We start from the raw sequence: 6,092 nt of genomic DNA, 5'->3' as shown, positions 1-6,092 counted from the left end.
TTTGGGTTCTGGACCTGGAGCTGAAACTGCTTTGTTTTTGTGTATCAAATTATTTGGGAAATTTCAAAAATGTCCATTGTCTGTACCATGGTGGTAGAAATACAAGTAAAATGATTAATTGCTTACAGCATCATTTCTGTTGTTTTAGATATAGTGCATGTATAGAGATTTGCATATTTCTGTGAATAAAACTGGTATTAAATGATTCAGTATGAGACATACATACTGCATTACACTGTACGCCAGAATACTGTTGTACCATATAGGTCTAGGCCTTTACCTACTGTAGCATAATACATAATTTAGACCAGCCGTCTCTGACCCTGGCCCAGCAGAGCCCCTGTCCAGTAGGTGTTATAGGTCATCCTTACATCACCACAGATTCTGAACAAATCTAATCTATTTGAGTTATTTGTTTAGATGAGTCTGGAGGTTTCAGCTCTGTTCTTGGGTTTTAGTTTGTTTTATGTTCCAAATTGTACTAGGATAATGTCTTAGTTTAACAAGGGTTGGTATGCCCAGAAGTAAAGATACCAGTGCCATGATAGAAACACATCAGTGGCCTGAACTCTGTGATTGTATTATCACTTCACAAATAAACCACTGACCGACTATTACAAAATGTATGAGCTAAAGTTAAGTCCAGCAGTTGGGCACAGATGCACCACATCAAACAAAAAACAACAACCATAATATTCTTGTAATATAAGTCTTATATTCTGTGGGTTGATTTGTGATGAAAACTATAAACACTATATAAACACTCCACCATCTGATATGTTGTAAAATGTGTTTTCCTAGAAAATCACAACTTTATCATATTAGTTTATTAGAATCCTCAAACTATTCTTATTTTTTACTAAGATTATTATTATTATATTATTATTATATATTATAATAGTATTAATAATTATTTCCTTGCAGACACCCTTATGTAGGCTGACTTACAATTGTTACAATATATCACATGTTTTACCCATTAATTAATTTTAAATATTAAAACATAATTTCTAAGTTTGGAAATTAGCGTTAAACAAAACAATGGAGCTTTATTCATGTAGACAATTTAGTGAATCTACTATTGACATATTTGCTCTAATTTTAGATTCATTTTGACACACAGGCGCAAATGATCTGGGCTTTGTAACTAGTCTCTCCTATCCTACTCCCCTTTTACTCTCATTCATCTGGACACCATGGCTGAACGCAAACAACCGACTCTGGTATGTAACACCCGCTCACACACACATATATATAAGGAGGGAGAGAGAGACCTTAAAAATGGGCTTCATTGTATGTTAAAATAATTCTATTGAAGGGCATGACGTCATGACGTTTAATGAAATAAACCAGAGGTGGAATTATTTAACTTAAGCACACACACACACACACACACACGTATATATATAATTCATGGATAAAATAATTATTTTGTATTTAGAGATTATCAAGGTTAATTACTTGGTTAATTGGTGGAGCATTCTTGCAAATCTGCAGTTTGAACGCAATATAATCCACATGAGCATCCCTGGTCCTGCAGGGCGCTGCTCTGGGTTTTGTTCCATATCAGCTGAATCACTGTATGCATAATTGTTAGTATGTTGTATGTAAACAATGACATAACAAACACATAAACATTTAACATATAGTAATGCAAATGGTGAGTAACAAAGAAAAAAACTTGTGTAGCCTAAATGTGCAAAAAATAAACTATTTCGTAATACATAGAGCAGCTGTCCATAGTTATAAAATAGCCTATGCACGGTCTTTTTTACAATATTTTTATGTTTGTTAATATATTATTATTATTATTATTATTATTATTATTATTATTATTATTATTCACACCAGTTACTGCCTTACATTGAGACCATCGAGGGAAGTCCAATAGGGAAGAAGATCATCATTCGGGGGAAGGTGATGCGCGGAACTGCGAGGTAATCCAAACTGTATGACTGGCCAGTTGCGTCCCTTTACACTGACAGACTGTGTGTGCTTTCTGACAATTAATTCATCTGAATGCTATATCTTCCCACAGGTTTCATGTAAATCTGCAATGTGGCCGCAATGACTACCCCCATGCTGATATTGCCCTGCACTTCAAACCCAGCTGAGTTTTGAGTTAATACTGGAGCAGTGGTTAGGTCTCTGGGGTCTCTGAGCGGAGAGTCGTGGGTCGACACTGCAGTTGTACCCTGGGCCTTGAGCAATGTACTTTACCTAGATTACTACAGTAAAAACACAGCTGTATCAATGGGTAATTGCATGTCAAAATAATCTGATATATTGTAACAAGTTGAATTGCTAATTGCTAAGCAATGTAATAATAATTATTATTTCCCTTGAATATAGGAAATAGGAAATTTAACAATTTAATAATTATGATTAATGCTGTTAATGATAATAATAAACGCATATTAATTTAGGCTATACACCTTTCTACAAGGCGCGTCTTCTCCTTTAATATTTCTCCTTAACAACATACAATCAAGGTTAAAGTGAATGACACACACTTGCTCAATTACAATCACCACCTTGATGTCTCCAAAGTGGATACCATAGCCATCGATGGAGGAGTGGAGCTGAAATCAGTCATAGTTTCAGAGTGAGTATCGGATTATTCACCATCTCTACACCATACAAGTGTATGGCTTAAAATTGAATGTTATCCGTTTCCCGTCTTTATGTTTGGCTACTCTCAATATCCAGTGACCACAAAATGACCTGAAAATACTTATCAATAAAAACTGAATTAGCTGTCATGTCACTCTAAACGCAGGATGATTTACACAAAAAATGTAATTGGGCAGCAGTGTGGAGTACTGGTTTCACTGGTGGCTGGTGACTTTTTGGACAGGTGAGGCACAAATCAGAAAAAAAACAACTGCATAATAATAATAATAATAATAATAATAATAATAATAACAACATAGTATAAAACAGTAGCCATACTATCTACATTAATTTAAAAACGCAACACCAGCACTTTAAGCACAGATTTGCTTAAAATAGAAAAGGGACGAAAATAGAGACTAAAACAACCTATACACATTCAATTTATACTCATTAGTTACAGTGAGGGAAAAAAGTATTTGATCCCCTGCTGATTCTGTACGTTTGCCCACTGACAAAGAAATGATCAGTCTATAATTTTAATGGTAGGTGTATTTTAACAGTGAGAGGCAGAATAACAACAACAAAATCCAGAAAAACACATTTCAAAAAAGTTATAAATTGATTTGCATGTTAATGAGGGAAATAAGTATTTGACCCCTTCGACTTAGTACTTGGTGGCAAAACCCTTGTTGGCAATCACAGAGGTCAGACGTTTCTTGTAGTTGGCCACCAGGTTTGCACACATCTCGGGAGGGATTTTGTCCCACTCCTCTTTGCAGATCCTCTCCAAGTCATTAAGGTTTCGAGGCTGACGTTTGGCAACTCGAACCTTCAGCTCCCTCCACAGATTTTCTATGGGATTAAGGTCTGGAGACTGGCTAGGCCACTCCAGGACCTTAATGTGCTTCTTCTTGAGCCACTCCTTTGTTGCCTTGGCTGTGTGTTTTGGGTCATTGTCATGCTGGAATACCATCCACGACCCATTTTCAATGCCCTGGCTGAGGGAAGGAGGTTCTCACCCAAGATTTGACGGTACATGGCCCCGTCCATCGTCCCTTTGATGCGGTGCAGTTGTCCTGTCCCCTTAGCAGAAAAACACCCCCAAAGCATAATGTTTCCACCTCCATGTTTGGGCCTGTACATGTGCTTTCTTGAGCAGGGGGACCTTGCGGGCGCTGCAGGATTTCAGTCCTTCACGACGTAGTGTGTTACCAATTGTTTTCTTGGTGACTATGGTCCCAGCTGCCTTGAGATGATGAACAAGATCCTCCCGTGTAGTTCTGGGCTGATTCCTCACCGTTCTCATGATCATTGAAACTCCACGAGGTGAGATCTTGCATGGAGCCCCAGACCGAGGGAGACTGACAGTTATTTTGTGTTTCTTCCATTTGCGAATAATCGCACCAACTGTTGTCACCTTCTCACCAAGCTGCTTGGCGAAGGTCTTGTAGCCCATTCCAGCCTTGTGTAGGTCTACAATCTTGTCCCTGACATCCTTGGACAGCTCTTTGGTCTTGGCCATGGTGGAGAGTTTGGAATCTGATTGATTGATTGTTTCTGTGGACAGGTGTCTTTTATACAGGTAACGAGCCGAGATTAGGAGCACTCCCTTTAAGAGAGTCTCAGCTCGTTACCTGTATAAAAGACACCTGGGAGCCGGAAATCTTGCTGATTGATAGGGGATCAAATACTTATTTCCCTCATTAACATGAAAATCAATTTATAACTTTTTTGAAATTTGTTTTTCTGGATTTTGTTGTTGTTATTCTGTCTCTCACTGTTAAAATACACCTACCATTAAAATTATAGACTGATCATTTCTTTGTCAGTGGGCAAACGTACAAAATCAGCAGGGGATCAAATACTTTTTTCCCTCACTGTATATTGAATACATAACAGTATAAATACACAACCTAGTAATATCGCAGGATTCATTTAACAACAACCATTGCTCCAGTGCCATGGTGTGATGCTGTTGCAATACATTTAGCAAATACCTCAATTTAAAAAGAAAGAAAATAAAGTATGCCTATGTGTAGTGAAGGTCGATTCCCTTGTATTTCTTGAAGTAAAACGTGCGATCACATTATTCAGGGAAACCTCGACCCTTAGCACTTTTGACAGAAATACAGCAAATCAACGATATTCTTGACCACAAAACTGACACCTTCAAGTTCAACTCCACTTCTGCTTCCACTGTGCAGGGGATTATGGGATACAGGTGGTGCTGTTGGGCGAGTTGAACGCTGCCTCACCAGCGGGCCTCACTGCTACGTTCTCTGCTCTAGTGCTGCGATTCCGGGTTTGACCCAGGCCTGTATATATCGATATAAAGATCTTTATATAGTCCTAGGTTTGACAAGCCTGTTTTCAATATTGTCACTACAGCACTTATAGGGAATTTATATATGTTCAGATGCATATTATGATGATTATTATTTTTATTATAATGCTTTGTAATTCTAAGTAAACCATTAATTCTTAGTGACACCGTGCCTGATTTGCCTAATCGGAAGAGCCCTTCAAGTGGCGGACACTGCTGTTGTACCTCTGCGCAAGGTACTTTACTTAGATTGCTCCAGTAAAAACCCTGCTATATAAATGTGTAATTCTATGTAAAAAAGTTATGTTTTTAACAGTTATGGTAAATGAGTAATGCTAAGAAATGTAATAAAATAATTATAATAAATACCTTAAGATGTTTTGAGAAATTAGCTAAGATGAACATTTGGAAGGACTATGTAAATATACTGAGATACACCCGGGGAGATGTAGTTAGTGAGTGACATTATGTATTGTGTGTTTCAGCTGATTAAAGTGTATGAAGAAGAATGGTCAACGGGGAACAGAAAGATATAGCCAAGCTCTCTTCTGCAGCCTTTTCCTCTCCAGGTGGCGGTCGTCTGACACAGACTTTAATGTTATTCTGCTTTTTGTCAATGTAAATTTAAATCATTCTGCCATTTTCACAAAATTGTGCTTCTTACTCTCAACCAATCACCAGGCTTGCCAACCATCCGTAAATTTACGGACAGTCCATAAAAAAATATCTTAATTTCTACTTGTCCGTAAATTTTCAGCAATGGAAAACAGAATCTGATCCATATTGGGCTTCCACTCTGCCCAGATTTACCCCTGCCAGCCCCCCTGGGGTGCACCTGGAGAAAACAAAGACTCACTGTGCACTGGATCACAGGCAAACAATCACACACCTTTACCAATTGCCCCTCTGGACACAGCAAACCCCCAATAATATTTGGACAAAGATAACTGTAGAAAAGCATACTGTGTGTGGTGCAAAAAGTCATTTTCTATTGCTTCTGGTGGTGTTAGGGATGTGTAGAGCCATGCTAGCAGCATGAAGCATTATGCATTTTCTAAAGCTAGTCAGGAATAGCTAATGTCCTTGTACAAATGCCAACAGGGCAGCTCTGCACCATAGGGGGTGTATAAAAATTTTATTTTCACACTTTTTA

The sequence above is a fragment of the Amia ocellicauda genome, chromosome 22 (genome assembly GCF_036373705.1).
Source record: "Amia ocellicauda isolate fAmiCal2 chromosome 22, fAmiCal2.hap1, whole genome shotgun sequence".
NCBI lineage: Eukaryota > Metazoa > Chordata > Actinopteri > Amiiformes > Amiidae > Amia > Amia ocellicauda.
This window is presented reverse-complemented; position numbering follows the sequence as displayed.